Source organism: Zonotrichia albicollis, chromosome 5 (genome assembly GCF_047830755.1).
Source record: "Zonotrichia albicollis isolate bZonAlb1 chromosome 5, bZonAlb1.hap1, whole genome shotgun sequence".
In the NCBI taxonomy this organism is placed as follows: domain Eukaryota; kingdom Metazoa; phylum Chordata; class Aves; order Passeriformes; family Passerellidae; genus Zonotrichia; species Zonotrichia albicollis.
The window spans coordinates 55,264,902-55,291,885 of NC_133823.1; the positions used below are offsets into that span (position 1 = coordinate 55,264,902).

General features: G+C 40.2%; 1 long non-coding RNA gene across 2 annotated transcripts in view; it reads right to left on the reverse strand.

The window, feature by feature from the left end:
* LOC113459036 (uncharacterized) overlaps positions 1 to 26,984 on the reverse strand; it is a 51,404-nt gene that overhangs the window by 13,928 nt on the left and 10,492 nt on the right. For both annotated transcript variants that reach the window (XR_003379846.2, XR_012580505.1), the window contains exons 2-3: positions 10,711 to 10,807; positions 8,300 to 8,399 (exon numbers count right to left, since the gene is read on the reverse strand). This is a non-coding gene — a long non-coding RNA (uncharacterized LOC113459036). The remainder of the gene's footprint in view (positions 1 to 8,299; positions 8,400 to 10,710; positions 10,808 to 26,984) is intronic.

A 26,984-nucleotide genomic window follows, 5' to 3' on the forward strand; every position in this document is an offset into this window, starting at 1 on the left:
TCTCTTTCTGTGCATGCTGTCCCCACCTGTCACTAATGCCTTTGTAATGCAGTCGGTGGCTGACACAAACCCCTTCTCCTCCTTTCTCTCCCTCACTTCTGGACTCTAAATAATATTTCCTTCCCACCTATACCAGCAACATGGATGCAGCATTTTCTTTATATCCCAGTGACGTCAAGATAATTTCTTTCTTAAGTGCAAAATGTTTCACATAACATGGGAAAAGGCAGCTGTGAAATTTCTAAATGTTGCCATCCTGGCAAAAGACCAAAGCAGGGGCTGATGCAGGGAAATGGGGATCTGGTGTTCTGTAAAACACAATGTTCAGAAGCTCAAATGTCAAGATGGACAACCTACTTGAAAGGCTGGCTGGGGTTGCATGGCTTTGTTATAATCTATATTTATAAATTTTATTTATCTACATATACAGTCATCTATTTTTTTCATATCTGCAAAATTTTGGTATTTCAGTGTATTCTGAATTGTGGGTGCAATCTCTCTGCATACCAAATGAACAGTAGAGACTCTGTATTCCAAAAAGATGAAAAACCTTGTAGAAATCTTCCTTGGGATTGCTAGGGTGTTTTTGACTCCTCAGAGTCAGATCCATAAGATGTCTGCTTGCCTCAAGGGCTTGTATATCCTCTGCAAGGACTAAATAGTTTTTCCTCTCTGGAAGCAGTCCTATCATGTATTCAGCATGGAGCAGTTAGATATTTTAAACTCACTCTTTGCTGAGAGCAAAGCAGCATTTTCCCACAACTTTCTGAAGCTGCTTTCTTTTTGACATGGTTCTTTGTCTCCAAGTAGTCATCATGTGCAGATATCACTGCAGCAGAGTAAAGAAATACATCCCAGCGTATCATTTCATACAGGCAATAGAGCTGCTAATGTCTGCTGAGGCAAAGGCAGTTACAAAACTTTGCATGCTGTGCTGTAAGGAAGGCACAGAGCTAATGCAGAGATGTCGGCCGAGATACAGACGGGGCTGGTTGGCAAAAACTGGACTGCAAGACTCATAAAAATAGCAACATTTATAATCTGATAACGACATGTTCATTGATATACTGTCAACTGGGATGATCTAAAGACTATCAGAGGTTATTTTCTTTATCTAGGTTTTAAAAAGCAGTAAACAGGCTTACAGGATTTTTCGAAGATGAAGTATTTAATTTCTTCTTGGAAGAAAAGCCATGCAGATAGCTGTCTCATTGAGCAGCTGATGAATGTTTCAAGATATAAATGTTGGTGGTTTTTTAAACAAAGATGTACCATTTCCACATTTTTGGATGTATAACAATAGTCTGTATCACAGTGGGTTTACTCTTTAAATGTACAAAGAGAAATCTGAGGACTGTCAACTGAAAAATGATAAGCAACCTCTCATTCCTCTCCCCAGCAGCTTTCCATAATTCCAACAGCAGAACAGAAACAAACCCTGGAATCAAGCCCTGAACCATGGCAGGCCTGGTCCCAGCACACCCTGGGCAGACTGGAGAGAGCCCCCACCTACGCTGCAGCTGGGAGTGGGGACAGCACTTGGCTGAAAAGGTCTCTTGGCAGCAAAGGAGGGCTCGGCCATGGGGGGCTGGATGGGGCCCTGGGCCATGAAGTAGAATGGCGGCTCCCCCACCAGCCAGCCTGTTGTTCCCTGAGCGGGAGAGCCCAAAGAGCCCCCATAGTTCCCTGTGGCCCCCAGCACTGCTTTTCCTGCTCCAGCCCTGCCACATCCCTTGCTGCTGGAAGCACAGCTGCGCACACCCTGATGCCTGGGCTGGCCCTCCGCCCACAGCAGAGCAGATCGCAGCTCCCAGAACTGCTCTCCAGGGCCAGCATGAGCGGGAAAGCAGGATTTCTTGACACTGGTCTAATGCTGGAAGAGAGATCAGCCAGGCAGAACTGATGGGGCCTAAAGATAGCTTAACATCAGCTCTTGCCTAGTGTCTTCCTCTGCTCCAAAGCACTGCAACCAAGGCATAGCCCAAAATCCAAGCCAGTATGTTTGGAGAAGGCAATAGCAACAAAGCCATTTTTTTTCTCCTGCCAGCTGTGTGTTGAGTGCTGTTTTGGGTTTATGACCCCATCAGTATTCAGTACAGATTGCCCATCCTGTGGTCAGCATTCCCTGCTGTGGTCCCAAGGGCAAGCAGGTGCTGCCAGCAGCCTGTGCTGCCTCTACAGGGGCTTCCTTGAGCCCCAGGGGATCCCATGTAGTGCCTTGGGAGCACAGCCAAAGGCAAGGAAAAGAAATCCTTCCACCAAACAATTTTTAAACCCGGTACAGAACACACCAGACTGACCTTAACTTTGGCCATTTAGCTTATTTCCATTCTGATGAGCTTTATTCTAAAAAAACAACTCTGAATTTGCCCTAACTCAGGTTTACTTGGGTTAGAAGTTACAGATGACAGCTGGGCAGACTTCAGCAAAATGATGTGCTTGTTCATTCTCATGGAGTTTTGGTTAATTAGGCAATGAAAGATGTAGTTTAGAATCAGGAAAATAGGAATAGCTATATCACAGTAAATTAGTGGGATACTTCAGGGACATTAATGGAATCAGATGCCGATATCTGTGTTGGTTTAGGAAGGCTCTATGTTTTGCCTCCAAAAAATTCTTTGCCAATAGCAGTAAAGTTCATGTTGTCTGTTCCATAAAATAGCCTCTATTTTCTATATATGTATGTTACTACTAATGTCCCAACCCCATTGAACAGCTGTGAATCCTTCCATACTCCAGGCATTTGTGTGTCCTCCTCTATAAAAAAAATGTTGATTTGGGAGGCAGCAACCATTAAATGAAGAAGTAAACTCTCTGCTGCGGAAAATTTCTGGTTTTACTACATGATTATAAAAGTAAGCTTTCAGGAAATTTGGAAGCATACTGTCTCTGAAGAAAGAGAAACCTGTTGTGGAACACAGGATTTTTGAAAATTATATATAAATGTATAAATGGCAAAGTCTAGCCCTTGCTGTGTTTTAGAACTGGGCTTGTCTCTGGATACCTTCCATGAAAGAATATTCAGGACAGCTCTGACCTTGACAGCAGCTGTCAAATGCCTGGGAAAGGCAAACTGTCTCCTGGAAGGCCCAGTGCAGTGAGGGGAAGGAGCTCAGGTTGAAACCACATTATCACAATTTCTAAACTGCAGTCTCGCTTCTCTGACAATGCACATAATTTTAATGTGTGAACACAGTACCATGAGACCTCTTATCAATATGTTCACTATGCAGTGGAAGCTTAGAAAACTTCAAAGCAAGTTGATAAATTTCCATAAAAGTGTTGCCAGCCCATAATCAGATGGCCAGGAATTCCCAGTTGCACCAAAGATAAAAACTGATGATATTAATTTGTCCTTGTTTGAACCAAGCACTCTTACTGAAATCAGCAGTACCCACATGTGCTATTATCAGTCCTTTGCCTGCAAAGGCTATTTTTCTGCCAGTCCACAGATTTAGGGATTTTCTTTATTTCTCTTTCAAAGAGTGAAAATGAAAAGAGAACATAAAATAAAAACTCAAAGGACTCTATTCCATTTAGATTGAAGTTGTTTCTATTTGGCAAGCCAAAAACTGCCTTTGGCCTTTATTTGGCTTTTTCAAAGTCATAGTCTACTGCTTCCTTTCCTAAAATTCAGAGGCAATACCTATTGGTGAGATACCATGCTCTTACTCAGCTGCTTCTAAAGCAGCTCTGCAAAATATACTCAGTAATTTTTCCAAATCTGGAAACTGAACATTTGTTTAATGACTTGTTCCCACCATGAAGAGTCCAAATCAAAACCTTCCTCCCACCTCAATTTTGTGTTTTTCCTTTTCCATGACTGCCTCACAAGTGCAGGCAGCTGCAAGCCTGAGAACATGGACATTTAATGTAACGGTATTTTTCTAAACTGGAAAGGTTTACACCATAGGAGAGCTAATTAAAGTTACTTTGTAGTGAAAAAGAATGTCATAGAAACATCCAATTTAACTGAGATGATAGAGAAACACAAAGACAAAGCCAAAGTATTTTTCTAAATTTCCTTTAAAGAAAAACTTACCAAAGGATTCAGATTTTTCCTGAAGTTTCATCTAGCTCCCTTTTGACCCCCACCCCCTGCCCCTGAATTATTAAATTAAAGGCCAGAAAGCCTTGCTTTGCCAGCTTTGCTCATCTTAGTTAATTTATGTAGTTTCCATCTGGGTGGTTTTCTTTTCTTTGTTTGTTTTTTGTTTTGGTTTTTTTTTTTTTTCCCTGTATGGAAATGCATTTCAGAAATCCTTTCACCTTGACAGAAGGACAGCTAGGAATGAAGGATCCATCCCCATTCCCAGCAGGCTGCTGCTGATCATGCCCTGGTAGAAGTGGATGTCCTTCTCCCAGCTCCCACACCCAGGTGTTTACTTAGGGGCTTCACTTTTAATAATTCTTAGAGAAGGATTAAAGCAAAGCAGTGGAGCCTCTAGCATTTCCTCCTGCCTCTTTTCTCTACTTGCACAAAGAGGAAGAAGGCATTTCTACAAAGTCCTGACTCGAATATAAAAATGAAATTTACATTTATCATATTTGAAGGCAGCTGAGAAAAACTGACCTCATGGTAAGAACTCTAAGAAAGCTCAGGAGGGAGAAATTAAAACAATTAGTAGTAATTACCACCAAAATTATGGTACTGAATAGGACAGTGCCGAATAATGAGGGGTCACAATTACTAATGTGCCCTTCTGTGTGCTCATTTGTCTTCTCAGTGTTGTAGTCATTTGTGTTGTCCTTCTGCACAGCAGGATGCCCAGTGCCACACTCCTGTCTCTTTCATCAGAAGTTCACAATAAACAAGGGTTCAACATGCTCAGAGCAGCAGTTTGTGCCTTCAGAGGACTTGGAATAATATGGGATTTACTTTCAGTCTCTTTGTAAAGAAACTTTATTGCATCTGATCTTTATTGTCTTTCACGTTATATGTTACTAGAGAATGCAGCTAAAAGGTAAGAAAAAGTGCATTAATTTATATTTTCTCCCAAATAAATTGAACCAGAATCAAACTTTTCATTCTTCAGGCACAGGCTTTGCCCAAAACTGAGAGGTTTATCCGTGGATTTTACTGATGGAGGTAATTCATAGAATGGTTTGGGCTGGAAGGGATTTAAAGACCTAGCTGGCTCTGGTTCCCACACCTCACTGTGGGCATGGACATCTTCCACTAGACCAGTTTGCTCTAAGCCCTACCCACCCTGGCCTTGAACACTTCCAGGAATGAAGCATCTACTCCCTCTCTGGGGAACCTGTTCCAGTGCCTCATCACCCTCATTGTTAAAAATCTCTTCCTTCTATCTAATTGAAATCTGATTTCTGCTAATTTAAAGCCATCAACCCTTATCCTATCACTGCATGCCCTTGTAAAGGTCCCTCTGTGACTCTTTTGTAGACCCCTCTATTCAAGTTACTGATGGAGCCAATAAAGCCAGGACAGAAATAAACCCTTTCAGTGACATAACTGCTCACACAACAGTAGGATCCACACAAGAATTTTTATCCAGCTAGCCATCCTGATAATTTAACGCACTTATTTTGGGGACTTACAACTTGAAACCCAGAGAGGGTTTCCTTCCTAGAGAGGTCACCTGCACCATGTGCCTACTCTGATACATTTTTACAGATTCATAGCAATTCTGCCATTTGTAATGTTGGTCCAACAACAAATCAAAGCACAAAGACATTTTTTTACTTAAAGCTTCTTAATCAAAAGAAGGCATTTTGGGTCAACCCTTGTCTGCTTAATCAAAATGTTTTCTTTCAGCAGAAATATGAAAGAAAAACTTCCAGAAGTAACATTAAAATGATGAATTACATTATTCTATTCCAGAAAATTCATAACACATTATAGCAACTCTATTTAAGCCATTTTTCACAGCCGGATCTCATTCAAATCAATACTGTCTTGAAGGACATTTTGATTTCAACATCACAGCATTTTCTAAAGGACAAGTATTAAAAACAATTTTGCCATAGCTAAAAGTGGACATAGCATTAAAAAACACAATGAGCATGGTGCATTATGTTGTTTATAATCTAGAAATAACAACAAAATTTTTAAAAAATCTAAAAGTCCCAGAAAAGTTCTCAGGAATTGTTGTCTGATTAGGCACAGACAAAAACCATCTTTCCTTTCCTCTTATAGATCCGTAAGTGCCAGTTCAATCACCACCCTTCTGGAGGCTGCAGCCTTCATCAGAGGGCTGGCAGAGCAGGCTGTCAGAGCACTCTAATTTACTTCAGGAAAAATCAATTAAGATAGCTTAAGTGACTTTAACGGGGAAATTGCTGGTGACAGCAATCACCCCTGCAGACAGTGATGAGTACATGAGAATGGCAACTTCTTCCATCAACATATTTGTACCAAAGTGGGCATCTCTCCATTGGTTAAACATCTGAGTCAAAGCCCTCTCAAGTCAACAAAATTTCTGGAATTAAAAAAGTAGAATTAACAATTAACACATATTCAATATTTGGCTAGGAAACAATACTTCTCAAAGTATTTCTTTGTCATGTTTTTATACACACACACGCGCACACACACACACACATTTAGTTGTCCAGGCACTCTTGTGATTGAGTAAACTATATTGAAAGAGAATGTCTCGATAAAGTCAACATTGCGTGTCTGAATCAGTACTACAGAAACAACAAATGTCACTGCTGCTTCTGCCACTTCAGCACCTCTTCAAAGATCACTAATTCCTTGAGAAGCTGCCATAAATAGCCTGCATCTTATACAGAAATGTTCTGCCAAAATATTAACTGAGAGTTGCCTTGTATTTTCACCTTCAGTCATCAATACTTTTGACAATCCTTTGCTAGAACATGCTTTCCATCTTAACACCTTATTAATTCCATTGCTACATCTTTCCCCATACTCCCACAGTAATTGCAGGGCTCCCACTCAAGTTTCACTGACACCAAGAAGTGGAAAACACTCTTCCCAGATGGGAAACTCTCTTTGTAGTGATGTAGCTCTTGTTGATAGAGCTGTGCTTCTCCCTATTCCTTCCCAAAAGTTAAGCTACACCTGCAAATCCTTTTTTTTTAATGTTAGTTTAAAATGAGTCCACACTAGTGCTATCAACAGTACTAAAATGGTGGAGGGGAAAAGAATTTACATCCAAACCCAGCAGATCAATAGGAACAGAGGTTTCCCCTGTGAGACGTGGCCTTGGTTAAGCAGCAGCTTTGACTCTGCTCCTCTTGCACAGGCAGCCCTGATGAGAAACACAAAAAGTGTCTCCTGTGGGCATTACTACAAACAGGGCACCTTGTAGCACCATTTGCTACATGAAGCAGCACATGAGGAAATGAATAATCTCAGGAGAGACAAGACTTTTGCACATATAGCTGCTGAACTGTGTCTCAACAGGGAGTGCACATACGTGTGTACGTGCAAGAACCAGAGGGAGAAAGCAGGGGGGAGAAGGTGTCATGTTCTCAAGCCTTACTGCAGTCAGGCAGTGAATTCTGCAGATGCTGCAGGGCTGGAATCCAGCTAAACTTCCCCCAGCTGCAGAAACCTCTGCCTGGTGGAGCTGCTGTACAAGCAGAAGGGCTGTCTTCTGCACATCGCTGCTTTCTGACCTCCATGGCTAAAGATGGCTTCACTACAAACAGCACAAGCTTCCAAAGGTTATGGAGGATGTTTTCAAAAAACCAAAATCCTTACAAATATTGGAAAACATTACTGGGCAGCACAGTAGACACTGAGCTGGAATAAGTGAAGGGCTTTGCTTCAGGAAAAATACTGTGAGTAAAGGAAAAGTCAGAAGAAAGCAGACATTCAGAAACTGTATTATTAGGTGTAGACATATCTTCAGAATATAATAAAACAAGTACATGGGCTCAATATCCTGCCCCTCAGTAAAGCAAATGTGAACCTTGTTGGTTCAGAAATATAAAGGCTTAGAAAAAAATTAGAACTTACTGGATGAACAAGGTACATAAGACCAAATAATTGCACTCAAAAAAAGCATTGAAGACGCTTCTAAGAAACATTTTGCCTGGTCTTTTCATGCTTGAAAAAATTCCTAGCACTGGAAATAATCTAGGGGATAAAAGTCAAGACATAAAACCTAAAAAGTATACTACCCAAGGGATGAATACTGTAATTATCTAAAACCTGTTATGGTACTTAATAATGTGTGGCCTACCTGGAATCAATAGGACTAACTCAACAGACAGACAGCAAAATCTGAACCTTAATTTCTTTTCTTACTTAAATTAAAAGGCTCAATTTCTGTAGGATTTTCAAGGTCCTTGTAATCTTCAGACTTACCCTTGAATTTCTCATTTTCTTCTGCTACTGAGCAAAGCCTTATTTTCAAATTGGCAGCTTTGTACTGTTACCTCAATGAATGATTGCAGCAACTTGAAGCCTGCAATGAAAACAGCAGCAGTTTAGGCTCAAAGCAAAATACGAGTAACAAGTAAATGTATCATGTAATTTCCACTGTCATACAGCCCCTCCCCTACTAAAGGTTCCTTTCCACACCCTTTGTCCCACAATTAATGACATATTTTCTTCTTGTTCCCCCTTCTTCCAGGAGTGCTGCTAAGGTTTAAGGTGCAACAATATCACAGTGGAAATATTTGCACTCATTTCTCAAAATGATCAAGCTCATATTAAAAATCTTTATATGCATCTATTCAGCATATGTTTCTATTGTTTTTTGTTCTATTTCCCCTGTTGAAGCTGGTTAAGCTACTGGAAAAATTAGTTGAGCAAGTGGAAAAGGTTGAAAGCATTTCTTTAGAGCTCATCCCCGTATTCAGCTTCGGTATCTGAGTTTTGCTGACTCGGATTTGCTGAATGAGTGGCTAACTTGAAACTTTTCAGCCAGTGATTAGTCACAGGTAAGACTTTTGTACAGTTGAGTCAGCTCTCACTCACCAAAAGATTCAGAAAGTTCTGAACATTGACATCTTCTGTTCAGATTAGTCTCAATATCCCTGAGCTAGGCAGCTAAGCCCTCTATGCAACATAGCAAGTAAGCATTTTGGACCAGCATCTACATTTCTACTGCAGATGTCAGCCAGAAGCAAAAAAAATAACTCTTAAATCTCACCTCAAGGTGTTTCTGAGAACACACAGACCTTTTGCTAATTTAGAGATTTTTGTGTTTCCTCATGATTGTCAAGGGTGGGAACACTGTGTTCCCATACACACCAGAAGAAAACTGGCCACAGCTGATGCTCCTAGCTAGGTGGGGAAGGGATAACGAAGAACTCTGCTCCAATTTCCTAACTCAATATTTTTATGTGTTGCATAAAGAAGCCTCGGAGAAGGAAGCAAGCCCATGTCTCCCTTTACCCAAGAAAATGCAAGTGTTGTTGGGCAAGAGAATCCCATGGAGGCTTGCTTTCTTTCTGGTTCAATAGCTGCTGATTTACTCCTTGAGTGGAGGGGATGGTGCTGGTGCTGCAGAGCTGCCCATACATCTAATTCTCTTGGGGTAGAAGGAGCTGCAGTCTGAGGAGGAGACCATCAAAACCCTGCAGATACTGCTGATGCTTCCCCAGCTCACATAAGTGCTTCTGAGAACTCAGCATAAGGCCCTGAAAATTGACTCAGAGATCATTAGGGAGCCAGCAAAGTGCCTGGTACGTGGATTGATGTTTTCTGAGAACTGCTGAAAAGGAAGCAGGTGGTTGCATCTGCCAGCTGCAGTTTTTCCAGATTCTGCTTTGAAGCCAGGATGAATGCTGTTCCAATAATCGAGTATGCAGGCTGCAGAGATATATGACTGGGATGTGTCCTAACTGGAAATGATGGGCTGCATTGCTTTTGCAGCTACTGGGTCCAATGTTGGCTGGGCTTACAGACAATCTCATCTCTTGCAGGCTCCTCTGAAGTGCAGTGCAGTTAATATTGCAAATAAACTGGGATTCTGGTTGCACAGCAAGAGGAATGTGTCCAACTGGCAGAGAGAATAAATACTTCTCCAAACAGGCAGTAATCAGTTAACATTACTCTAAAACAAACATTGAGAAAGCACAGCACTTTAGCAATTAAAGGTCCAAATTTGCAAAATTAATTAGTGTTTCCCACAGCATAGCACTCTACTTATGAACAGCTCTATTGTAAATGTATGATGCTCTAATATGAAAAGAGAGCATTCTTATGTTAATTATCTAATTAACTAATCTGGGCACAATTAGCAGCTGAAACAGCACAGCATTACACTCTCTTCCTTCTTCCCTTCCGGATTCAAGATTGCCTTTAAATCTGTACTTTGGAGTGGCAGGGGACCCTGGTGACAGGGCTTGCCACCACATTCAGCAGAGCTCGGTGCCAGCAGAGGTTCCAGTGAGCAGACACTGACACAGGAGAGGCAGTAATCCCTGGCACCTAATTTAGCAGGGGTAAAGTCATCTCTTTAATCTCACCCTATAGCTAGCCAGCCCCCCAGGGAAGCCATCCTTGTCACTTCACTGAGAGTCAGCATGAAATGCTCAAGAATACGCTTGCCTGTTTCTCTGTCCGTTTGGAAACCCAACACCACTTCACCAGACCCCCCTGAGAGCAGTATTTTCCAAAGGATGGATCAGTGGCTATTTTGGAGCTCTGAAAATAGAGAGTCTCTTTCATTTCTGCTTTGTTGCCAGAGTAGCTATTGACTTCACTGAAGTTTACTGTGGCATGAAGAGAATTAGCAAACTGCGCACAGACCTCTGACAAAAACTTACCAGAGAGAAGAGCATTTGCTGAAAGAGTCGAAATCAGCCTCAGAGGATGGCTCACACAATGTCTCAAAGTCCTAAATCAGATTACATCACAATGGTCCTAAACCAGGGGCAGAAATGAAAGAAGAATTGTCATTTTAATATTTTCACATTTCTACATTTCTCCATCTGCATCACATAGCCTTTTTTATGCAAGAATTTGGGTTTGTGTTTAGTAATTAAAAAGGACAGAAAAAGGAAACATAAGCTGAGACTAACAAGTTCTGTACAGAATTGTACAAAATTTTGATCAACTTAAAATACTTTATCTTTCTTTTGGGGTGTTTTTGTTTTAGAGTTCCATTTGTCTGCTAGTTTAGGATTTTCCATTAAGAAATTTCAGGTAGATCTACTGAAATGCTCTGCCTCTCCCACTCTTTCAATGCTCTCTGACAAGGAAAGGAGTGGTAGTCACACACCTGTGCCTGTGCAGTGCAGCGCTGGTTTTGAGACAGTTCTGATCTACTATGTATGATAGAAATACAAAAAAATGTACGTAGAAAGAGCTGGAGTAGTTACTCTAATCCAATACCTGCACTAAATCTGCTTACTCTGGACTAGTCCTTTTGAGTTCTGAGCATCTCCAAGGATGGAGACTCCAGCACTTCTCCAGCCAATCTGCTTCACATTTTCCTGCTCTTCCAGTGAAAAAACAATTCTTAATAGCTGACTGGAATTTCCTGTCTTCCAAGCCCTGTCTGTTGCCTTTTGCCCTTTCCCTGTGAATCTCTCATAAGAATCTGGATTCAGCTTCCCTAGTAGGTAGCTGCAGGCAGTGAGGAGATCTCCCTTCAGCTGTTCCTTCTCCAGGCTAAAATAAGCCAGCTGCTTCAGCTTCTCCTTCCACCTCACTCCCTCCAGCCCCCCACCACCCTGGTGACCCCTCCCTTGGACTCACTCTGTGAGGCTGATCCTGTCTTGTGCTGAGAAAGACAGAACTGGAGTCAGGGTTCCCCTTGACCTCAGCCAGTGTCACCTCCTGGGCAATGATCAGCCCTGCTCACTGCACTTCTGCCCAGGCAGCTCCACAGAGAGCTCCACAGCTCTGGGTTTGGAAGGTTTCATACTTTGCTGGACAGGTTCTGAGAAACCTGAGCTAATAGTGAGGTGGGGCTGGCCTTCACACAGCAGGGGGGTAGCAGGCCATGCCAGATGTCCCTCCTGTGTAGGTTTTTATGCAGGTCTGTGCAGCTCCCCAGTGGGCTGCAGTCACAGGACCCAGTCGCTGCACACGAGAGCCCAAAAAGTAAATCTACATGAACCAGCAAAGACTTTGCTCAACGTCTGAGAATTCCAGACTGATCTCTTCTTCATCCCAGCATAGTTTACAGCCTATCCCAAGTGAATAAATCCCACAGGGAGAAAGAATGAATCATCTCAGCAGCAGCATTGCACTGATGGAACTCCTGACACAAGCAGGAAAAAGCTGCCTTGCCCATCCTCAGGTCCCAGAAGAGGCACCTGCATTTGTCCATGTCTGGGTCTGTGAGCACAGCCTGAGACTATGAACAGCCCATGTGCAATGCAAGGGGAGGGGAAAAGGGCTAAACAAGAAAAGAAAATGAAAGAGAGAGGAGATAGTTCCCAGACACCATCACTAGGTCATGTATCCTCTGGCATGAGTTGTGTAAGTCAGCTCTCATTTAAAACTCTCTATTAGTTCTCATGTTGACTTGTTCACAGAGGGTAATCCTGTGAATGATGTGCTTCTGGCATAACAGCTAAGCTAGTAAAAGACTTACAACATTAAATTTCCTTGTGAAAGGAAAGGGGACTGAATCTTCCAAGACCTTAAAATATAGTGCTGAGCACCTATTAATAGCCTTGTCAAAGTGAATCATCATCCTCATCTCTTAAACAATGACTCATGAATTAGCCACACAAATAATTGCATCTACTGACCTCTACAAGAAGAAATTTAAAAAAAACCAACCAAGCAAAATAACCAAAACAGAAACAACCCTGAAAATCAAAAATAGCAACCAAAAAACCCCAAAAAATCCCCAACTGCATAAGCCATATAAAAATCCATATAAAGTTCTATCATATCAATAATTAACCATAATTGACTAAAAGGAGGACAAAAAGAGCTGCCTGCCTTTGCTGTGGGAAAAATCAGCATACTTAATATATGTTTCCAAATGCCACCACATTTCCACGTGTTTTATTGGAGCCTTCAGTCATTTGTATAAATCCTTAAGAGCCCTTCTGAAATTCTCCTGCTGCCTCAGAGGGTACCTTTACTCTGGATACCTTTACTGTTTCTAAAGCATGGCTTTGGGGCAGTAGAGCCTTTTCTTACAAGCTGCAGTGAGGTAGACACCAACCAGTTCTCCAGTCAAATCAGAATCAAAACCTCAAATCCCAGCTCTTTGACAACATACTGGGCTCCAATGTTCATGGTGGCCTCCAAACACCATGTGAGTAATTGTCCTACCTACTCATAAGAAATTACTGTACCAAGAATCTTAGGGAATGCTTTACAATATGTCTTCATTTCAGGAGAATTCTCTTCTCTTTTGAGAAAGAGACAGTTACAAGTGCTTTAGGAGCAGAGCCCCCAAATTCAGTCATATCTACAATAATTTGCCAAACCCAGTTTTCAAGCTAGAGGCACTAGAATGCAGCTGCATGACCTAGCATGGATTTTACCGCTGTGCAAAGCCTTTGGAGCTCCTCCACTAAGGACACCACAGAGTCCAGTAAGGCATCTGTCTACTGACAGCAAGCCTGTTTTTTGTCTTGAAACAGCCTTTTCAGAATTTCTTCTTTATCCGTGCAATTATGGAAAATATGTAGAAAAACAGCACCCTGTGATTTACATTACAAATTGCTATTAAGCAACAATCTTCTCATTTTGCCATGTGAGTGCAATTTTTTTATAATCAATCCAGAGGAAAAGTATTTGTCATATATACATAAGAGACAGTCATGACCTGCTTATGGATATCCCACTATCTGGAAAAGAAAAAGACACTATGCAGCAGTTAATGAAACATACAATTTTCTGGTTTATTTCTTGAGTACAAGTCTTGATGATGGGTTTTTTTTGGGAAAGATCTTCATGACATAAGTTGTGAGAGTACTGAAGTTCATCGTCTTTGGGGACCTCTAAGCAAGAGTTTCCAAATTCCATAGGTTAACACATCCATAGAATTTGTTACAAACATTACTAGTTGGTGCCAGAAAGTTTGTAACAAGATGCTGGCTGGCTACCAAACCACTAACTCTCTAGGACTGGCTTAGGGACAATTCAGAGTTATTTAATGAAAGAGAGTGTATGGGCTATGAAAGCCTGTAGGACTCACTTCCCAACGTGGTTTGCTCTTAGCGATTTGGCTTGGCAGCTCCCTGCTAGCCTGGAACCCCACCCAGGCCAGCTTTGCTGAGCCCAGACTGTCACTGAGCCATGGACTCTCCTTTGTGCCTCAGATGGTCTCAGACTGCATTCAGACTCTCCATTTAGAAATAATAGGCAAATGGTGTGCACAGACATCACCCTTTATACAGGATGGAGTGCTGATGGCCTGCTCTCATTCAGCAAGCAATTATAAAGGCTGCATTTAGTGGTAAAGCTGAACTTTTGGTAATGCTCACTGATACTTCATTTTAGTGTTTGGGGTTTTCTCCTTTTTCTGGAAGGCCTTTTCCCTTCCATACGTCTTTCATCTGAAAATACTTCCCAGTTTAAACATATGTTTACAGAACCTTTTTCAATATGTTCCTGAGCCATGGGAATAACAGAAGCACAGTGGCGTAATGTGCAAAGCATCACTGCTTTTAAATTGAGGTGGGGAAGCAGTGAATATTGCCTTAACCTGGAACCACACGGGTAATTAATATAACTGGAACATCAGGTTAATTAAAAATACTCTATGACCTAGGAAGGTTGTTACTGAGTCCAAGTGATCAGATCCATCTTTTAAGGTTGCTCTTTTAAGAAGTTTTTTGTATAAAAAGTTACTGGTACTTTTCACATTAAAAAAAAAAAAAAAAAAAAAAAAAAAAAAAAAAAAATTGCAGATCCAAAAAAGGCGCTTCTGGACTCAAAGGAGATATCTGCGCATCCTGATTCTCCGTGTAAGTTAAGGATGTTTTTTGTTGTTGTTGAACTATTAGTCCTCCTACCTATCTCCCAAGTGTTCTTCTTTGATTTAAGATTACAGCTGAGTTAGTTTCAGGATTATCTTACAGCACAGGGCAAAAACTGTGTCAAGGACCCAAAGAAGGCATAGGAGACTGTTATTGATGAGTTATCATGTAACCACCATAAAGAGGCTGTGCATTTTGCCTTTTCCTCTTTCCTTTGAATATTGTCTTATCTGGCTTTCCAGAGGTTTCATGGAACATTCAAAACTATTTTCTTAATTTTCCTTTGACATCTGACACATTGCTTATGCCAAGGACTCTACTGAACTGAAACCTATTTAAGCCTAACGAAGATTTTCTATAAATCTTCATATTTAAGGCATAAGTCAGGGATGTCTTGGACTGAAATGAGCAAAATAACTACCAAGACCTCAGAATTCCTATTATTCAGCAATGATAACCTTCAGCAGTCAGAAGGGAGAAAATACAGCAATCCACATTCAGAGTACTCACCTGCCTCTTTTGTCTCCCTGTTAAGTCAAATTTACTGTTATTCTTGCAGTTTAGATACTAGTGGAATAACAGTGACTTTAAAATGCACATGTTCTCCAGAAATGTCAATCACTTAATCTTTTTTGTTTCTATTTCACTAACATTTGTACAACAAATGAAGTCATCCATGGATTTGTGTTCTGCTTTAGTGGTGTTTAAGCCATATGTTGATATTGATAGTTTGGAACCGAAATGAGGCAATAATCAAGACAGAATTTATTGCAGCTCATCTTAAAGTAGCAGGTCTCAATCCTTAATGATGCAGGTTGATACCTTTCAGGGAAGGAGAGAAACCTTGTAAGTGCTGCTCCCACCTTTATCTGCATCACTGAATGCTTCCTCCATTCTGACAGTCCTGGAGGAGAGTGGGGTCTATTTTATGTCAATAGGAATATGAGGATCAGATAGAGTAGATGGAAAGGGTTTAAAGGCAATATCTGCTTGCCTGGTGGTGATTATCTGTTTGGATTGATTTGATTAGTTCTCCTCCTTATTCCTGGGAAATGGAGAGCTGAAGCATTGCAAACCAGCTGAATTTGTGCAATCATGCCAGAACTGCAGAAGGTCTTGCTCTTTCTCTGTGGAGTTGCCCAGGCCCATCAGCTCAGGCAGGGTCACTTTTGCACCTAAGTGTGAGAAGCTGGGTTGTGAGGGACAGAAGATTTCTGCAGTTAGAAGTAGCAAGAAATCAGGGTATTCATGCCTGGGAGAGACACAGGTCCTAAATACAGATATCACAAGCAAGCCTGGCTCAAGGGGTGCTCTAAACTCCCAATAAAAAGCATTTGCAGGATTCAGTATTAAACACAGCCAGCTTTGGTGGAGCTTGTTGTCAGGATAACTGGGCAGACAGCAAAGCACACTGTACTGGGCTCTGTGGGAGCCAAGGAGCTGCAGACAGGGCCAGAGCAAGAGCACCAACATGGGTGAGGAAATCCAGCAGGATGGAGCACAAAATATTACACCAAATAAGAATGGGCTGGTGGACATCATGTAAAAGGAGGAAAATCCTAACTTTGAAAGTCACAGTGCATGTCTGGCAGAAGGGCTTTCATGGCACCAGATTTCAGAGATGTTCTTTAAACCATTTGTACTTAACAATGGATATTCATACCTTATTCAATTATTCCTTCCTCATTGCCTTCTCAAAATCCATTGTTTTCCCTAAGAGACAGGAAGAGTTTGAAAATAACTTCTGGTGTGTATCCAGAAGTCTTTTGCTTTCCCCAGCTACTTTGATAATGAGGAGACAGCATTAGGGGCAGGGCTGTGCCAGGTACTGCCTCAAGTGACGTGGGGCACTTGGGGATTGTACAAGATTGTACAAGGCTGTGCCAAGGACATTTTTCTTCCCACTTTTTCTGTCCTGATATCTGGTAAATCTGCATCTGAGACAAATAGCAAAAGTACTGCTATAAAAACAATTTTCTGTAGCAGAGTGATAGAGAAATGCATCAGTAGAATATCTATTTTTCTTTCTAATTCTTTTCATCTTTATTTCCAATCCAAAATAAATAAAATTTTAAAGATACTCTTGAAATTAATGAAGTCTTTCTTATTCAATTCAGCCTCAAAATAGTTAAATAGATATTTATGCAATTCATCATGGCTCTGCAGCCTACCATCACCCAAAGAAAACTTTCCCTTACAGGAGAGGGGAAGTTTATGTAGCTGCAGTCTTGGATTACATTGATTCAGTCCTGAGGCAATACAGATGCCAATTATATGATACACATACCATACATCTTTAAATTCTCTGTTAAACAATCCCTGAGAAATAATTGTTATTATCATTCTAGTCAGGCACTGAAAATACAGCCAGCACTCTTCCTTACCTGTTGATACAAAACCAAACTTTTGGTGCGTCTTGTAAAAGCTTCATTCTTTCTGTGCATTAGTTATGATACAGCAATCATGGATTGGTCCATAAAAGGACTTTAATTTCTTTTCTAAGAACCTGTCAGCCTAAATGCTTCCATATCATATCGCTTGAAGTGTTAAAGAAACTTCTTATCTTCCTGTTGTTTTTGTCTTTACATTACAACTTTGTCTGACCCTCTGGGTTTTCTCTAAATTTTTTGTGATTTGCAAGTGCCAATTACTCTTATGCAAAGAGCTAAACAAATAAAAAATGAATTTAATTTCATTGTAAAGGAACAGGATTTTTTATTAAAGTAAAAATAATTATTATAAAGGCATAAAAACGTGTGTCCTTCAGACTGTAGGATCTGATCAGTAGAAAACTAACCAAGACAATTTCACTTGTTTGAGGCTTCTTTTCATAACATGACCAAAGGGGTTTTTCAAACCCTGCTACCCAACTCAAATTGACTTATCCAGTTTTAAAAAGCACCATTTTGCCTCACCTGCTAATTGTGTAGACAAAACTATGTGACATCTCTGCTAACTCACCTCCACATTAATGTCATCCTTGCCACTGTGTTTGCCATCAGTCTGTACCTCTGCACCCCGTCCCAGTGTGGCATCATAACTTCTCCTGCTATGCCCAGAGAGTAACAAGTATGTCAGCTTTTCCACTTGATTTAGGTCACAAGAAACTTTAATTAAATAACTTTCTCATAGACCTGTATCTAAACCTTTAAATCCTAGTATAATAATCATCATTGATAGCCTACAAATAACCTCCTGTTAAAAAAATATTAATAGAGCATTAAATGTATGCGAATGAAATTAGCAGACATATAAGGGAAAAAATGTGTACAGCCATATTCTCAATGCTCTCCAATCTCAAAGGTCCACTTTGAACCTTGCCAAAACATTACTCTGAAGAGCTTACTTATCACCCTTACCTATGACCCATACCAATAACTGGATGTAAGACAGTTATTCTATGTTATTCTAGTGAGAATTTCTCAAACTTCCCTTCCTTGCAGCATACCAACTTTGTTAAAGTAATCTCACATGTAAACCTCTACAAACCAGGAACCTGAGCATGCCTGAGGAGTAAATGCAGGGCCTGGCAGCACATCTCCACTGTCACCAGCATGGATGGATGCCACAAACACACAGCCCAGGAGGTGCATGGCCAAGGAACTTCTGCCCTCATTGAAACCACCCTTGTGAAACCAAGTCACCACTGCTTCCCAGAGCAAATACAGAAGTAAAACAGTACAGGACAGAAACATTCAGATACCAGTAGGAGATCACTTTTCACTCCCCAAAATATTACACCATTGGTCTCTTAATCCTGTTACTTGAGAGAGGCATCAACCTTCAGCATGAGCCTGGAAATGAAAATCACTAGTTCTACTGGCTACTTGAGAACCATGGATTCACTGGAGCTAAAAGGTTTATACCACTTTTATTATAACTTTCCCCACTGCCTACCACACACTTTATATTGCTTTTTACTATGGACAACACTGACTCTCTATTACAGCACTCAACATTTCTTTTTAGTGATTGCTGAAACAATGTCAGCCTCACCTGGAAATTACTGACTACAAGCAGATGGACTGAGGTTTCATTTCAGCATACTTTTATGCACATGGCTACCTTAAACAGAGGCAAAGGAGAATTTCACTTTAGGAAAGCTTCCTCTGCTATGGCTCTGAATAAAAGAAGAGGTATCTTATCATTAAAAGATTGAGAACTTTAAACAAAGAAATTAGTTTATTCAAAGCTTCATGATATTAATATTCTAGGGATTTTTACTGTACTTAAGGTAACAGAACTAGTATAGTCCTCAAAGAGAATTTTTTTCCAAAGGAACACCTTTGAAAAAGGTGTTCCTCCATAATGTCCTTAACCAGCAGAAGATATATTGCCAAGTGTTTATGCAAAAAAGGAAGGTAACAGGAATAAAGCTGGATAAAAGGGATCATCAATATTAGAAGGATTTCTAAAAAAAGTCCTTCCTAGTGTTACACACAAGACATGTGATCTGGGAACTACTGTAGGATAAAAATTCTAAGGTTAGTCCATGTTAGGCAACAGAAGAAATAACACAGAGTGACAAACACCAACATAAAAGGATGCTTTTTGGACCCTATTCCAAAGCACTCTGTTAAAAACTACATAAGCTAATTCACACTTTGAAATCTAATAATTTGGTTCATTCCCTCTGTTCTATTTCAGGCAGGATATCTGTGAGATGTCTACCCACTGTTAAATTGGTAACCTTCTCGAGCAAAATTGATCATTGTCATGACTACTGCTTTTCCTTTATCATTCAGGGAACAAGTAATTCTGAGCTGTATTATGGTAGGCTTTCTGATTTGAATTTTTTTTGTGGTTGTCTTTGCTTTTTGTCTGCTGTCATGTCTTTTCCTGGGGATATATTTTGCCACTTGGGAAATTCTGAGAAGATAAAACACTGTGCAATTCAAAACTCTTAACAGTCCAGAGAGTGTGTGTTTGCATTTGTGGAGGTTCTGTATTTATTCTCTGTCTCCCTGGAAAACCTCCTTGCTTTTTATTTCTAGCTCATCTGTGGCACTTCATTTGTAACATGCTACAGGCTTCCAAAGACAGACACAACACAAAAAGGGAGAGGGAAAATGCTGAGTTCATCACCATAAATTACTGATACTTCTTCTACTTAACTTACTCATCAGGATTCATTTTTAATGAGGTGTGGATTTTAGTTTTAAATTTGCCATGAAACCAGATGATTTTTAAGGCTGCTTCCAGCCCAAACCATTCTGTGATTCTGTGTAGCACTGCAGGCATTCAATTTGAAGCGCTGCACTAAAGAGGATTTCTCCCAGTGTGTGTCTCTGGTTCCATTTTCTGCAGTAGGTCTCTGCAACTGTGACTTGGCAGGCACTGGTGGTATTTATCCAAAGCACAGAATGCAATAGGAAACAGAAAGACAAGAGGAAGATTTTTATTATGTAACTGATAAAATGCAGAAGCAGATGCTGTGTGATTGCCCTGGAATTAGTTGATTTATTTAAAGGGTTAATTGACTCATTGTATTCCTATGGGGTAAACTGGAATTCAGATGAATTGCAGTGATCCAGTGTCTGGGAACACTAGGAAATCTGCCAACATATACGACTGCTTCCATCTTCCAGTTTGTAACTAATTTAAATGAGGGTCAGACGCTGCAGCTTTTGTTGTTCCTGATGCCAGTCTTGCAGAGCCTTTAGCAGAAACAGGAGCTGGCTTGAGGGCTGGGGTCAGCACTGGGATATCCTCAGTTAAGCAGCCCGAGTGAAACATGGGAGGGAGGAGGGAGTCATCTGGTTTGGGGTTACCCCAGAGGAAGTTTCCACCAAAGCATGATAAAAAAAAAATAAAATGGAATGAAAAATTGATTTGCTTTAGGGTTTTTCCAGAGGGCTCCAGAAGTGGAACCATCTGAACTGAAACTAGTAGGAGCTTTATCCACAGCTGTGGGAGGATCAGGCACAAGCCAGCAGAGCATCTTTTTGAAAACTCCATTTGGCCCACTGTGTGGGGCTGCTCTGGACTGAATGCCACTGTCATGGATCTATGTGTCACCTACACAACTCCTGATAAGGATATCAGCCCCAGACTACAGGGCAGAAAAAACAGTCCAAAAAAATGAGAGGTTGAAGTTCAAAATCCTAGTCCATCACCCACCACCCCAGGACCTTGGGAAACCTGCATTTTCTGACTGTGTCACAGTTCCTTATCTGTGAGTTAATACTTGCAGGTCACGGCTTTAAAGAGCCATTGCAGAAAGAAATACATGATAGATTATACAATGGGTACAAGATCAAATGAGTAGCTAAGACAGACAGCCATGAACATTCTGGGATTTTTTTCATCCTAAGGCAAACTAGCAATTAAAGTGGCTGGCTCTGATACACAGCAAAAAGGAGTAGGGAAAAAAGGAAAAAAACCACTTAGAGAACTGTTCCTAAAAATATAAAATGTATTTTAATTATGAAGGAGAATTAATTTTAGATTGACTGAGGAAAATCTCATGGGGCATTCAGCCAACTCATCCATCTCCTACCAGAGAATTTCAGCTTTCCAAACAGCCCTGTAACATACCACTTCTTGGGATCTTCCCTGAATACCAAGCTTATTATCTTTTGACTCCTTCATTATCTGTCACTGACATAAAATGCGGCATGTACTCCTAAGGAAATTAAACACTGAAGAAAAAAATGTATTAGGCTATCTAATCACCCTTCCCTTCCCCTTTCCAGGGTTTCTCCCTACTGTATCATCCTTGCCCTTCAGCCACACACAAAACCTTGTCAGCTGTGCCACTGCTCTTTCCCTTTCTGCTCCTCCATTTCCTGCCACTTTGTTCCTTAAATTAAAAATATGTAGGAGTATCTGAATTCAGCTGTCTGGCACAGTGTCAGGTGAGTGAGGACATGAAGCTGCTCAGACAATGCGTGGTCATTATTAGCCAAAAGGGTTGAGTGCTCTTCATCTTGGGCTCCAGAACTGTGGTTAAAATCTCAGTCCAAGCTAACTTAAAAAACCCACACATGGCTCCCCAGTGCCCTGTGCCAATGCTGATGGCAGTACTCTGTCTCTACAGCAATGGAGAGTTTTTGGAGAGTGAGATGTACCCAGGTTTTGCCTTTAAACAACTCTGTCTACCTCAGCACCTCATCCTGTGTAAGGAGATGCCCTCCATCAACAACCACTGCATGAAGTTCTATGTGCTGGTAGCAGTGGTGACACCCATAGCAAAACACTTTCTAGTCTAGCCCCAGTAACTTCATATCTGTTAAATGCTCTTATTCACATCAGCTTCTGTAGGGGGATACAATATAAGAAAATAAAGGTGATATAGAAAGTAATCTTACCCCTTAAGGAGTTGCAGCTGAGCCAACTATTAAAGATTAGGAGCAGGCCTCATGTTACCAGGCCACACCTGTAGCCAAAAAGCAGAGGGTTGTAATAGAGTGGATTGGTTGGCTGAGGGGAACTGGAGTCAGTGGCTGCTGTGAGGGCAAGGAAGAGTCAGTGCTTAGAGGAGCTGCCTGCGAGAAACATCAAGGAGGTATGAAACTATAGCAATGTGGAAATCTTGCAATGAATGACAATAGAACTCTTGCACTAGAATGACAAGTTTCCTCTTATTTTCTGCAGTGCCTATATTTGCATTGCTCATTTCAGTTCAGCCATCTCCCTGCATTGTAAACCATCTCAGACTCCACTGCTGCCTTCCCCTGCACGCCCAGCTCCTGCTGCTTCACCAGCTGCTCCATGAGTAGCACTGCTCCAACAGCCAGGTTAATGAGCAGAAAGTTTGCTTGCGTTTGCGTTTTTATTACATCTGAAAGTTCACCTCTTCCAGTGGCACAGTCCCACAACACTCTCCTGTGGACGCCCTCTTTCACCATATTGCACTGTCCCTAGAGACTTCCCCACAGTGCTTGAATATTGCACAGTGCCCTGGGCTGAATGTCACAGTGCTCTCTAATGGAAATTGAATTGAAAACTCTAAGTTGAAAGATTTCCTCAACAGCAGTCTGGGAGACTTCCAACTATTTTTCATTCAAGTTATTTTTAAAAATACAAGTATGTTAAAAATTTCAGCAGCTGTGATAGCAATAGTAATAGGAAAAAGGAAAGAAATCAAAACCATTAGTATGGTTTTTAACTGAATGCAAAGTGTCATTTTAAAATAGTGTTGTGGAGAGAATAGTTATTTTAATTCACTAGTAAAGCAGATTGGATTTTAGAACAGAAAAAAAATTTGAACAAGACCAAAAAAAATCTAACAAATAAAAATAAGTAATTGGGGGAAAGTGAACTAAGAAATAGAACTTTAAATAACTTCCAAAAATTGTGCTATTGAGCTTCCAAAAGTTAAGATAAACTAGATCCACTCCAGCTGTTGGGTAGCTACTGACTCCTGCCAGCTGAGGATCTGGAGCAGAATATCTCAGCTTTCTGATGAAATTACAAGCAGAGCAGAAAAAGACAGGTTATTCAGTCCTCCTCAACAGCACAAGAAATCTTTCACATGGGTCATAAGAAACTATGTCCAAAAATGTGAAAAAGTGCAAAATGGTGGGTGGCAACCAGTGCTTTTCTCCTTTTCCAACACAAGTGTTCTGAGGTGCTCACAGCCCATGAAGCAAAGCCCCACATTTTGCTCACCCCTGTACAGCAAACTCTCTGTCATGTCTGGCTCAAGGCAGGACAAGATCCATCAGCAAAGCTACTGAAAATAAGCCTGGGGTTCTCACAGCACACTAATGTGAGTCAAGAACCATAAGGGATGTTTGGGGAGAGTTATTATGATTATCCCTATCTTGATTAAATGCATTTTTTGTTAATATATTAATTAGTTCTATCAAATATTTAAGAACTGCAGATTTAGGGCACAGTTGTGCACTGATTGATTAGGTTAAAAAGAATTGCTGTGGTTGGGATGGCCTTAAGCTCTATTTGCAGTGATTCTATTCCAAGTAGAGTTAAAACTTTGATCATGCATGGCCAATCCTAAATCCCTCTACTTTAAAATACTTTTGAATTATTTTGTGTTTCAGCTCCATAGTTGTTGTCCAGTCTGCTAAGATCTGTTGATAGTCTTTGAGAGTATTTTAATTTATTTATGTGAAGAGACCTTGTAAATTCACACTTAGTGATTATTAATTTCCCTTCTGCTCTCATTTGAAGATTTTTTTAATGTCTGTTCACCTCATACTATTAAGCTGTTGTCTTCACCATGGAGGCAAATCTTTCTGTAAGGTTCTTGCTATAAGAGTGCCCAGAGTTTATGCTTGAAGTGGTATTCATGGAACTGACAAGCTTAAACAAAGTTCCCTGGATAGAGAGTACACAGCACAAAAAGTACAGTGAGCTGTAGGCTATTGGCTGATTATCCAAAATGTCTAAATATTGATGTACCATGTTGAGCAATGTGAAGGGAAGCTGTGATCAGAAGCTGCAGAAAGCTTTAGAGCCAAAATCCTACTTAGGTAATGAATATTCTGCCATCATGCCCTCCTGATCTCACTTCCATTCAGTTATCCATGGCTGTCAAACAAAATAAATGGCTCATCTCTTGTGAAATCACATCTACATTATCTTTAACACTTTTTCACTATTTTAAATTTGTCTTATATAAATTATAGCTCTTTAATTAGACATACAGACAACATGGCAAGAGGTCAAACTGTTGGGTGATTTCTGAGATTCCAGCTTCTTATGTCAGTGTCATTTGCATTTTTTCAACCCCCTTTTTGCAATTTAATTTTTGGACTAACATTCTGAGGCTCCCTGCAACCAAAGCATTCTTCCTTAACACTACTTAGCACTACTTCCCATATGAAATAAACCTAAGATGATATTGCAGCCTCTATGCCCTGCTTGTGGCCCTGCAATTACAGCTGCTCCCAAAATGTAAAGTAGGTTTAGAAGTTTTTTAGAAGACAGAAAAAGTTTTGTAAAAACATCTTCCATAATATTTTTTCATCAGATATATTCATAAAGAGCTGCCTAAGTTCTCAAATTCACAAATGATGATTAAAAATAGATTGTCTCCACATTGCCCCAGATGACAGGGGTGAGAAGAAGGAAAGTAGGAAACCAAAAATTAAAAATCACTAGCCACTAACATTTCTATTTTAAACAAGAAAGTATTCTAAGAAATATTTCTCAAAAATATAACTTCCAAGGAAAAAACTTCAAAACACAAATCCAGCCATAGCCTGTTCTCTTCAAGCCAGTTTTTCTCCTTGGAGACTTTCATCTTTTATTGTTCTGTGTCCACCTCAAATCAAAACCTGCCAACAGTGAAGATTCACTTTGTCTTGATTGTTCTACAGACACAATGCTGAATATAAAAATACACAGCAACAACAACTTGCTGATCACATGTGTTTGAAATGCCATCTCTTGGACTGAGATAGAGGGACCAGAATTGTAAGATTATCATGGAAAGAAAAGCTCTGAGTAGGAAAACAGAAAGGCCAGTGTAACTTAAAGTTATCAAACAATATGCTGTGAGTTGGGTTTGAGCTTTTCAGACTTGTTTGCAAGCCAGAGATAACCACATAGTTTTGCATCACTAAATCAGACCTTTCAAAGCCAAAATAACTCGTAAAGTACTTAAAGGCCACACATTTGTTTGATGAATTCTCTTGAAGGAGAACAAAGGTTAAATCCATACAGTTTGTTTTGCTGGATTTTTTTGCTTTTTTGATGACAGAACTGAAGAGTCCTGTTGAATTTAATGATTGAGTGAATACATAAGTCAATGTAATATTATATTCCAATGAAATACTATATGGAGATGAAAACAAAGTAAGTGCCAATGTCAAGTTCATCTCTAGCCTGCCTCCCCTCTGCTTCCTAAGTCATTACCTAGTATTTATTTACAAGACTGGAGAAAAAAAATAACCTGGAAAAATAAAGGCTTTGTGCTCAGATTTCAGGCATGAAATGGTGTCCCACTGTGTCATTTTGGACTTGCCATTTAAAAGATTACAGTGTGTTTGCTTGAACAGTCCCATTTTTCAGGGAGAGGAATTTACTTCTCTGGAATCTGACAGTCTCAGAAGAGCTGCTCAGATGTTTTTATTAATTAGTTAATATTTGTGCAATGCTTAAAGTATCAGGCGTTGTATAAGTGTTAAGCTATGGAATTTGGTCCTACAATTAAATGGCAATTATGAACAACAAAAAATACATATTTATATATTTGCAAGGAATTTACTTGAATATGATATATTTGACAGCTTAGCAGAGAGCTTCTAATCTATTCAAAGCAATATAAAGTTTAGGGATGTGGCTAACAGCCTATTTAAATAACATAGCAAAAGTCATATTTTCCCCAGTGTTTCCATGTTAGCCTTTAAGGCTCCAATTAAAAGCAACAGAACTTTTACATCTGATTTTCACATGCAGTTGCCATCTACCTCTTACACTAGAAAAATGAAAATTTGCCCCTGAAATCACATTAAGTGTGCAAATTAAGAAAAAATAGATTGCACCCACTGAAACTTGGCTTAAAACCTATAGTCTTGAAAGCTCACAACTCATCTGTTGAAACTACAAAAGATACAAGTACCAAAGAAGCAGAAGAAAATGCTGTGTCTTGTTACTTTTCCTAGCTTTTTCTTCTACATATGAATGTCAGACTGTTAATGAAAAGACTCTTAATGAATCAACACTCTCACAACAGTGTCACTAATGAACTACTGGTAACTGGAAAAGGAGACTAAAAATACTATGTCTCCCTTTTAGTGCAGTTATCTTATCAATATGCTGTAGCCAGAACTGTTAGGCTGAAAAAATGCATTTACTTAAGAAAATAACATCATGAAGCAGACCCAGGGTAATAACAACACTTCTGTTGCCAGAACATACTTGTAGTTGGTGGGTGGCTTGTATAACTTGAGTGCTTAATTAAGTGTGTTTTTCCAATAAATACATTGGACATTAACTTTTACTGATGGCTAAATATCTTCTAAGTAGCTACCCTGTCTCTTAGGCAACCAGGCTGGATTTTAATAACTTGCAGGACAAAAGAGCAACAGGCCAATAAGGTCTGGTAAGGATGTCAGCATTTCCATTATAAACCCCATTTTAGCACTGGGGAGGGTATTCTAATTTGAACATTAAAACATGCTGGGGACAGCTTTTGTCCTGGAGTGTTTTTCTGGTTTCTGTTTTTCTAGTAAGAG